At 46.4% G+C, this 11,249-nt stretch overlaps 1 pseudogene; it reads left to right on the top strand.

Moving 5' to 3' along the window:
• Positions 1 to 9,705: 9,705 nt before the first annotated feature.
• Positions 9,706 to 10,545, top strand: LOC115933242 (immunoglobulin heavy variable 1-18-like; annotated as a pseudogene).
• Positions 10,546 to 11,249: the final 704 nt, after the last annotated feature.

Raw genomic sequence — 11,249 nt, 5'->3', positions numbered from 1 at the left:
CACGGCCGGGCCGGGGTCACGGCGCCTCTCGGGGGGCGGCGGTCAGGCGGGGGGCACCGGCGGCACCGGGAAGGGCCCCGAGGGCGCGGGCCGGCCGGGGGCCGGGGGGCGGCCGGGCCGGGGGACGGGGCGGCGGGCGGGCGGCGGGGTGCAAGGCGCGGGCGGCGCTGTCAGAAGCAGTCCACGAAGCACTTGAAAGTGAGCCTGAAGAATCTCCTGTGTGTCGGGGGCCCGGGGGCGCGCGGGCGGCGGCGGGGCCTGGGCGGGTGGCGGCGGTGGTGGCTCCCGAGGCTCTTACCCGCGGCCCGGGCAGCGGCGGCAGCCGCGGCTCCTCGCCCGACCCGAGGCTCAGCCTAGCGGGGCGCGGGCGACATCGGCGCCCGCGGTCTGCAAGCGGCGGCCGGAGCAGGGGCCGGGTCCCGCGGCGGCTGACCGGCTCGCCCGCGACTCCGGTGGCGGCGGCGGCTCAGGCGCGCCTCGCCCTCTCCTTCCCGGCGGCAGCGGCTGCAGCCGCTCTCGGGCCGCGGCGGGCTCAGCAACTCGCCGCCGCTCTCCGACTGTCCCTCTCTTCCCCGTCCCCGGCCGGCCGCAGCTTAAAAACCGACTCCGGGGTGATGTCACTATCGCCCCACCCCCACGGCCGGCCGCCCCCCTCCCCCTCCCCTCCCCCTCCCGCATCCCTCCCTCCCGCCCTTCTCGTCACACTCTGCTCACCTCGTCCCTGCCCTCCTCCTGGGGAGGAGACGCTGCTCCAGCGGGAGGCAGGATGGTTGCTACCTGGGGCGGCTGCCAGCTCCTCCCGCAGGGCTCCGGGCCGCCCCTCGCCCCAGGGTCGCCGGCTCCTAGTGCGGCCCAGGCTTTCTGGCCGGCCCCTCCCAGCCCTAGGTAGACGTCCCCCGGGCCCCCTCAGCCCTCCGCCTCCCCTTCTCTCCCTTTCTCCCCACTCCTGGCAGGCTGCAGCCGTCTCCTCCCGGTGCTCCCTCCTTCCTTGAGCTTTGTCCACAGCTGCCCACTGGGGGCTAGAGCTTCCCGGCTACCCTGGAAGCTGGAGGCCGGGACCAGCTCTTCAGGTGACAGGCCTCTGTGTCTCCACAGTGGCCAGAGGGGAGCCTGCCTGACTGATGAGCAAGGCTCGACTTTGTCACCAAGGCAGAGAAGGGGCCCGGATAAATGACCCCGGCGGCCCCCACCCCGCCTGGTGTGAGAGTGGGTAGGGGCTTCAGACTTGAGGGGACTGGAGCGGGAATAAAGCAAGGCTGCTCCCTGGTGCCTGGCGGGTGCACAGACCCTTCCCCAAAGGCCTCAGCCCTGAGGTCCTGGCTGCCCGCCCCCCACCCACACCATGTTCCTCTCCCCAGGACCCCCCAGGCCTACCCAGCAAGAGTCAGCTTTTTGGGCTGCCTCTCTGCCGCCAGCTGAGCAGCTTGTCTAGAATTTTCTAGGACTAAGAGTAGCCTGGGGGTGGGGTGGGGAAGGAAGTGGTCATTGTCCTGGCCTGGGAGGTAAAGTGTGCCTCCCTCAACTTCAAGCTCCCTGATCTGATCGTGGACACTGCAGTCCCCAGATGGCTCATCCCATTAAGCTAAGCCGGCGGCCATCCCTCCAGCTTTAGGAAGAAAAGCAGTTCTGGCCCAAGCCAGATTGAGCTTCCTGGGTGAGGGAGGGGCAGTGTCCCCACCCAGGCTTGGAGGAGGAGCCTCAAGGGGTGTGTGTGGTTGGGGGAGACAGGCGGTGTCACCTGTGCTTAGACCAGGGGCGGTGGGCGGGTACCCTTGAGGTGGCAAGGTCACACTGCTCATCAGAAGTTTCTCACTAGGGTCTTCTCTGGCCCAGCCTTTGACTGAAGCTGGTCTGGAGACAGAGGCATTAGAGAAGTGACTCATAGATGGCCTAAAGAAGCGGGGCCACTCAAGGACCCAGGACAGAGGGAAGAGGGCCAACCCAGCTGGACCACAGGCAAACCCCACGGCCTTTGAGAGAAGAGAGAAGAGGATCTGGTGAAGTAGGCTCGGAGGGCCTTAGCCCAGCAGGAGTGCAGGGTGGGCGCGTGATGTCATCGAAGGGAGGACAGTTACCTGGGGGAGGGCCACTTTGAGGGAGAGTACAGGCCACGGCCAGACAGCTCTGGGAGCCGAGGGCAGGGGAGACTTTCAGATGTTGCTTGTCCAAGGGGTGGGGGTGGAAGGGAGAGAGAGCAGAGGCTCGAGAAGGATGTAGGAGAGCTGATGGCACTTTGGGGACAGCCTCAGGGCTGCAATTGAGGAGGGCTCCCTCCGCCATGCAGGCTTTTCCTCCAGGAGCTGCACCAGGAACTCATAGAGGATCAGGGAGAATTCTGAGAACACGCTACTGTGGTGCTGCCTAGAGAGGAGGATAAATGATGACAAGTACATCTCTCAGTAACATATGGGCACTTGTTCATGAAAACTGTTTTTCTGAAAGCTTGTGAAGGTCTTGAAATACTCGCTATCAGTTGAGGACAAACATTTACACCCTCCTTCCACAGGGAGTTCAAGCAGGCTGGATGGGTCCATCTATGGATGATCTTCCCCAGCCCCTTCCTCTTCCCAGGTTATCCCTGGCTCTCTGTGTGAACAGTTCTCATCAGTGGAATGTCATTGATGAAGTGAGGTCTTCAATTTTCTCATCTACTGTGTGGTCATGTTATTTTCCTCATCTGAGGCTTAAAAACTCACCTGCATGCAGCACATGACAGCTTAAAATCTCTTGTGAACAAAACAGTAACAAAGACACCCACCAGGGTTGAGCATCCCATGTTGATGACAGCGACCACCAGGGGTCAATGTCCTCTTCACAATCCTGTGTCAGAGCATCACTTGACTGATTTCATTAGCAACTTCCCAGGAGAATCAGCTTATAAAATACTTGTCCCATTTTCCATGCAGATATAACCCATCTATTTTACTGAAGAAATAGGAAGAGCTGAATGCTGAATTCACTGAATGTCTGCAGGTTGTGCAAGTTTGTGACTTTATCACTTTCTAATTTCTGATCTGTGTGGACCACTCTACAGATTTTTCTCAATGGTGTGATCAGCCTTCTGGATGTCAAATATAATAGACTTTCATCATATAAAAGTCAACACAAGCTCCTCATGGTTTCAGTGCTCAGTGACGACTCTAAACTTACACAATGTGTTTCTTTATTAGTTTTGTTTTCTGGTATCTCTACTCAGCATCTTCACCACACCCATTTTATGTTTCTTATACAGGTAATTGATAATTTTAAAATTTATTGGTGCTTACTTTAATTAAATAAGCAGACAATATCTTAGAATTTTAAAAAAAATGTGCAGTAAAAGGAAATGCAATAAATTTTAATGTAAGGAAACCAGCAGCTGAAAGCAAGGGAAATCTCTTCTGCTGCATAGGAGGGTATGGAGACCTCATAGTACGATGATTTTCTGCAGTTTAATCATTATTGCCACACAAGTGATAGCATCCTCTCTCTTTATATCAGCACATTCCCTAATATACAATAAAGACTGAGCACAGATACCGCCAACCAGACTGACCAGCACCTCTCACTGAGTGCCTGAGCTGATAGTGATAGATATCACATTTGTCTAACAAAATTATTACACCCTGTAAGGATACCCACCAGTCATAAGGAGACAATTTAAAAAATTTAGTCAAAGCCCAAACCTGATAGGTAGTCATTTATACTTAGAAGAATTAACTCTTATCTTCACATGTATTTTTCTTAATCATAGAGAAGCTACTAGAGTCACTGTCCAAGTTACTGAATATCTTATTCCTAGAATGAGACACTGCACAATGTGTTCTGACACGAGGGGATGTAGCTATAGTTAAGGGACAGGAGATGTGATCACGGGAACAAGAGTCTGTGATCCAGCAGTTCTTTCTCCCTCACAGTTGACCAGAAACAAGGCCCCAGCAGAACAATGGAAACATTGACTTAGGTCTCCACAGTCTGATGTGAGATAAACAGCAGGTAGTTTATGCTTCCATTTTATAGTAGGAAATGTAATAAAGAAGGGCCATTTTGGGGATAATACTATTCTCTAGGATGCTTAAATGCCCCCAAACAGCACTACAGTGTCCCATGGCCAGGAGCTACAATACCTGGGTCTAGAAAGCAGTGGACCGAAATATCAGTTTCCCTTGCCACATGTATGATGAAAAGTTGAAGAATGTTTATTTCCTTCTCCATACTCATAGGCTGCGATGGACTGGAGGTCCTGGTACATAAGAATAAATGTGTCTCCAGTAGGAACAGAATTAGTCCCATAAAATAATTGTGCTGCCGTGGTTCTCATACTGTTGGAAGAGCTGACCAAGAAAGTGTTGTAACAGCTGCAGTGTTTATTGATTCCTATCATATTTGGGGCTACATTCGCAGCTACCAAGGGAAAGAGAGAGAAGTAATTCTGGCCTAGATAGAGTCTATAGATTTTTTTTTCTTTCCTTCAAACTGAGGTTTAAAAAAATCACATCAACTGAAATGCAGGTGATGATGAAATGATCAAGGACAACAGCCATTAAATGTTTCAGGTGTGCTTTAACCCAAAGTCGCACAACATGTGAGAACATGAGCTCTGGAGTCGGGAGAATCTCTGAGGAGAATCTAGAAGGTGGGTGGGAGGAAACAGTGATTCACGTCTGAGGAAATTGCAGGGCTACCTCCTGTAGGGGAAACGAAAGCCTGAGCCTCTCCCACAGTGCGCTCTCTAAAAATTTTTGGCTGACTTATTGTATTCTTCAGCACCAATTTTTTTTAGTTCTTTTTTAAAGTTTTTTATCTCTTAAAATTCTCAGTGTTCTTGCATGCTGCCACTAGCTTATTAAACATGATAGTAATATTTAAATTTTCTACCAGGAAATCCATATGCTTTTATATTCATTGATGCCAGTTTCTGGACCTTTATGTTGTTCCCCTGTTTGGACCATATTTCCCCATTTCTTCATTTTCCTTGATGGTCTTTGTTGCCATCTACTCATCAAAGAAAAACAGCTCTTTGTTCATCATAACAAAGAGCCATACTCTTCCAAGCCTAGGCCCTTAGAGAAAACCTTCACCAATCACCCCGTCAGTGATTGTGGATCGCTCAAAAACTTCATAATAACTTCACAATATTCAAACTTCTGTCTCTGTTCTTAGTGTCCCCCAGGTTTTAGAGCATGTTGGGTTGTGGCAGGACTCCTAAGTAGGGGAGGTAGAAACTATTTACTCAAGCACCCTCTTGAACAGGTGCACCATTCAATACAGTTTTATTATTGAGGTATGATTCATCAGAATAATGTCAATTCAAGTGCCTCTCAACCAGTTGTCTAACATTGAAATGTTATAATTTATTATTTGGATCTCTCTGTCATTTATCTTTTGAATCTTAGGTAAAATTACAAACTGATATAAAATTGCCTATTTGGCAAATGATCTGCTGCAGAATTTTCATCTTCTATGTATCTCTGTTTGCACTTAAATCCAAGTTTATATTAGGCATGTATCTAGAATGTAGAAATAAATCTTAAAATTCCTTCATTTTTAAAAAGATTATGGGGTTTCCAGAAGATGGGAGAATATTCTTTATTTATAAAATACCTGATTCCACATTTTCCAATAGTTTCCTCTTTATCAACCTCCTCTCACATTATACTATATTAAGCAAGGAGAAATTAAAACACACCATCCACACTTTGCATAGAAATCCCTTCAATCCCCTCAGCTTTTTTTTTCTTTTTTTGACGGAGTTTCACTTTTGTTACTCGGGCCTCGGCCTCCCAAATTGCTGGGATTACAGGCATGAGCCACTGCATTGGGAAGCTCGAACTGGGCAGAGCCCACCTCAGCTCAGCAAGGCCTACTCTCTCTATAGACTCCAGCTCTGTGGGCAGGTCATAGCTGAATAAAAGGCAGCAGAAACTTCTGCAGACTTAAACGTCCCTGTCTGACAACTCTGAACAGAGCAGTGGCTCTGCCAGCATGGCATTTGAGCTCTGAAAATGGACAGACTGCCTCCTCAAGTGGGTCCCTGACCCCCGTGTAGCCTAACTGGGAAAAACCTCCCAGTAGGGGCCAACAGACACCTCATACAGGCAGGTGCCCTTCTGGGACAAAGCTCCCAGAGGAAGGATCAGGCAACAGTATTTGCTGTTCTGCAATATTTGCTGTTCTGCAGCATCTGCTGGTGATACCCAGGAAAACAGGGTCTGGAGTGGATCTCCAGCAAACTCCAACAGACCTGCAGCTGAGGGACCTGACTGTTAGAAGGAAAATGAACAAATACAAAAGAATAGCATGGCCAGGCACGGTGGCTCATGCCTGTAATCCCAGCACTTTGGGAGGCCGAGGCAGGCGGATCACAAGGTCAGGAGATCGAGACCATCCTGGCTAACACAGTGAAACCCCATCTCCACTAAAAATACAAACAAAATTAGCCAGGCGTGGTGGTGGGCGCCTGTAGTCCCAGCTACTCAGGAGGCTGAGGCAGGAGAATGGCGTGAACCCAGGAAGCGGAGCTTACAGTGAGCTGAGATCACGCCACTGCACTCCAGCCTGGGCAAGAGCAAGACTCTGTCTCAAAATAAATAAATAAATAAATAAAAAGAAAGAAAGAAAGGAATAGCATCAACATCAACAAAAAGGACATCCACACCAAAACCCCATCTGTAGGTCACCATCATCAAAGACCAAGCTTAGATAAAACCACAAAGATGGGGAGAAACCAGAGCAGAAATGCTGAAAATTCTAAAAAACAGAGCATCTCTTCTCCTCCAAAGGATCACAGCTCCTCACCAGCAACAGAACAAAGCTGGATGGGAATGACTTTGACGAGCTGATAGAAGTAGGCTTCAGAAGGTCAGTAATAACAAATTTCTCCAAGCTAAAGGAGCGTGTTCTAATCCATCATGAGCAAGCTAAAACCTTGAAAGAAGGTTAGATGAATGGCTAACTATAATAAACAGTGTAGAGAAGACTTTAAATGACCTGAGGGAGCTGAAAACTATGGCACAATAATTTTGTGATGCATGCACAAGCTTCAACAGCTGATTTGATCAAGTGGAAGAAAGGATATCAGTGATTGAAGATCAAATTAATGAAATAAAAATAGAAGACAAGTTTAGAGAAAAAAAGAGTAAGAAGAACAAACAAAGCCTCCAAGGAATATGGGCTATGTGAAAAGAAAAATCTAAGTTTGATTGGTGCACCTGAAAGTGATAGGGAGAATGGAACCAAGTTGGAAAACACTCTTCATGATAGTATCCAGGAGAACCTGTGCAACCTAGCAAGGAAAGCAAACATTCAAATTCCGGAAATACAGAGAACACCACAAAGATACTCGCTGAGAAGAGCAACCCTAAGACACGTAATTGTCAGATTCACCAAGGTTGAAATGAAGGAGAAAGTTTTAAGGGCAACCAGAGTTGTGCCATGGCACAGTGTTGTGCCATGTCCTTTCTCTGTTTTCTTGCCTGTTTATTTATGTCAGATGTGCCACCTACATGTAATAAGGTCAGAATTCTGCCTCCAGTAACACATCAAAGGTGACCTTTGATTGTACTTTTGATTTATGCTCCAAGATATTGATTATAAATTTCATCACCATCATATTTTATGTCAAAATAAATCTGCATAATCTGAATGTCAATACATTTTGAAATCTATTAAATAACTGAAATTGCAAGAAATATTACCCACTCCAAAAACTGGAGAGATGGGCATGTCCAGAATTGCAGTTAGCACTTGTTTAACTGGTGCAGAAACTGCAGAAGCTGCAGAAGCCACAAGTTGTTGAGGGCACTTACATGGTAACCACTACAGACGTCTGAAAGACAAATGTGGACTCGGTAAATGTGAGCATTCCAGAGGGTCTTATACTTCTAAGGTTTCTGGACTTTCTCTCCAGAAACCTCCAGATTCTAAAATATACAATCCAGATAAATTTCCTGTGGGTCAGAATTGAAGATGAAATGAAGATGATTAATTATAGAAAAATACACCAGGAGCCTACTTCAAAAGCTTCTAAAGGGAATGACTTTTCCAGAACCTTATCCTATGTGAAGGAAGACAAATCTCCCATTCCAGATTCTCCCCCATTCTTCCATTATTATATGAATGAGTAAAGTTAGCCAAAAGGGGTAAGATGTACGTAAATAGTCCAGGGAGGCCAAAACCACAAAAGGGAGTAACAGCCAAAAATGAGCTTTTCCCCTGGAGATGCTTTGTTAAGGTCACAGCCCAGAAGAGGAAGCCGGTTGAATCTCTAGGTTTCCATTGGAAGAACAGGCAGTGCTTACCTGCACTGCACAATCCATTCTAACTAGGATGATGACCATGGATTAAAGATGAAAGTGTGGCAATGCACAGACTCTATCTGAGGAGAACACAGAAACACTAAGACAATGACAGAGAGTGAGACAAAGGCAGTAGAGCAATGTGAAGCCTCTGACATAATGATTTTTAAGACCAACATCTTGTAAATGCCATCATAGATCTCAGCTTCTTTTATTATGGGGACTTTGCTGATTTCCTAGCTGAGAAAGTGAAAATAACAACCTGCATGCACTTCCCAAGTCTCCACCTGTATCCTGTTTGCTTTAAATCTCTAGGAGAAGAAAGTCAGATAACTGGGCCTAGTGTCAGTGTAGGAGGCACTTCCTAAAAGCTACATATTAGGAAGAAGGGAAAATGTGTGTTATTGGAATAGTGGATATGGAGTGGGCTTTCATCTGAATGTATCTGCACCTGCTGGTATTCTCAGATGCAACATTCAACTGCAAGAGCCCAGTGAAGAAACATGGCACTCCCAAATCTCCTGTAAGTTTTTGTCTTCATTTTGGTTCCATTAATGAAGTGAACCTGGAGCTTCAGAGAAGGGGCTCCCTCCTGTGTCATTGAATCCTTGCTCTGGGTCTCCTTGCAGAGTTCAATAGGTTTAGTAAGGCTAATCAATTGTTTCAAGAGATGGTGTCAGCAGCATATGGTGTCACTGAAGGAGTATGATAAACCAGGACACAGCCATTTCATGCTGGGCTAGAGAAGCTTGGGGGAAATGATTTGTAAGTTCCAGCAGGAACCTCTTTGCAAGGCAGGGTCTGGGCTATTGGGGGCACAGACCAGGTGAGTTAGATATCAATATGTAAAGATGAGGACCTATGGATATGAATTGAAAATATATAAATACTTCAAAAAATTCCAATAAATTGAGTCCAAAATTAACCCAAATTATTCAAAACACAAATTCATTGACAAATATTTTGGGAGCAGTGAGTTCATAAAGAATTTGAAACTACCGTTTCAGCTTCTGGTTCTTATTGTTCCTGAGATGAGAAAATCATCTCTAATCACACATCACAGAGCAAATCTGTAAACGAGAGTGTTTCTATTGAAGATCCTGGGGAATCTGAACACCAGTCAGGTGCTGGAAACACTGTTTCAGGAGCGCCCAGCAGATCTCAGAGGGACCTGCTGGTCACTCATGTGGGACATCAGCAGTAACTTCCTCAGTCATCAGTCAGCTGTGCTGGTGACTGATGGATCCAGGACAGAACCAAGGCACCTGCTCAGTGTCATGGAGAGTGATGGTTCCAGAAATTATCCAGGTGGTCTCTGTGCTTATAAAATGTAGGTTCACAGTGAGGAGCATGTCCTGAGGGGGATTGCTCTTCTGTGAAAGGACCTCTGTTCATGAATGTTCATAAATGGAGCAGGGCATGCATTTCCTCAAACAGGAATAGGGCTTGGACCATCAGCATCTCACTCTTGTAAATCTGATGTGTCATTTATCTTCCGTTTCTTATTATTAACCAGGCTTTGTGCTATGAAATGCTATCTCATGAATATGCAAATAACCTGAGCTCCACTGAGGTAAATTTGGATGTCTGTGCCCTGAGAGCATCACCCTACAACCACATCCCTCTTCTATAGAAGCCCCTGAGAACACAGCTCCTCACCATGGACTGTACCTGGGGGATCCTCTTCTTGGTGGCAGCTGCCACAGGTAAGGGGCTCCCAAGTACCAGTGATGAGGAGGGGATTGAGTTCAGTCAAGGGGGCTTTTATCAACTCCTCCATTCTCCTCACAGGTGTCCATTCCCAGGTTCAGCTGTTGCAGCCTAGGGCTGAGGTGAAGAAGCCTGGGTCCTCAGTGAAGGTCTCCTGCCAGGCTTCCAGATACACCTTCACCAAATACTTTACACAGTGGGTGCGACAAGGCCCTGGACAAGGGCATAGTGGATGGGATGCATCAACCCTTACAATGATAACACACGCTATGCACAGACGTTCCGGGGCAGAGTCACCATTACCAGTGACAGGTCCATGAGCACAGCCTACATGGAGCTGAGCAGCCTGAGATCTGAAGACATGGTCGTGTATTACTGTGTGAGAGACACAATGCAAAAACCCACATCCTGAGAGTGTCAGAAACCCCAGGAAGGAGACACCTGTGCTGACACAGAGGAGATGACAAAGATTATTAGATTAAAGATTTGCTTAGAAAATGACATTAAGTCATTAAAGAAAAGGAACAATATTAATGTGTATTTGAGAAATTTTAATTATTTGAGAGATGTTTCATACAACACTTATTCTGTAAACAAATTTCAATGATTAAAGAATGAATCAAATTAATGAAACTAATATAGAACTTCCTCTGAAGGTATCTCTGTAAACATTAATTTCTTAATCAGTGCTGTAAGTATTTTGGAATACAGACACAAAATCACATTTTAAGTCTGCATTCATATCTATTAAAAATGCCAAAAAAATCTTTTGTGCATGTAGCATTTTGAATTCCCACCATCAATGCATGATAGTTCTTGGTCTTCCACATTCATATTGTCATGTATCCTTATGAGAATTGTGTGTTTTAACCAATCTAGCAGGTGAGTAATGGGATCTAATTTTTATTTAAATGCACATGTCCCTCCAAAAGTTCATATTTAACAATTTTCCTATAACTTCTGTTGAGATGCCTCTCCTGACATTTGGTTCATTTTAACTGCATTGCTTCGTTTTGATTCATTGCAAGTTTACTTGCATATTGTTTATAAAAGTCATTTGACAAATTAAAAGAATTCATTTCACAAATATGTGACTTGGAAGTATTTTTTCCAAGTCTGTGGCTGTCTTTACTCCCTTATCAGTGTGTATTGCAGAAACATACGTGTGTGTGTGCATGTGTCTGTGTGTGTATGTGTGTGTTTGTACAAATTTAGATTCAAAAACATGTAAAATTGTATTCATTCATAGATGATGTTTTTGGC

This window comes from Gorilla gorilla, chromosome 17, assembly GCF_029281585.2.
Source record: "Gorilla gorilla gorilla isolate KB3781 chromosome 17, NHGRI_mGorGor1-v2.1_pri, whole genome shotgun sequence".
In the NCBI taxonomy this organism is placed as follows: domain Eukaryota; kingdom Metazoa; phylum Chordata; class Mammalia; order Primates; family Hominidae; genus Gorilla; species Gorilla gorilla.
This window is presented reverse-complemented; position numbering and strand designations above follow the sequence as displayed.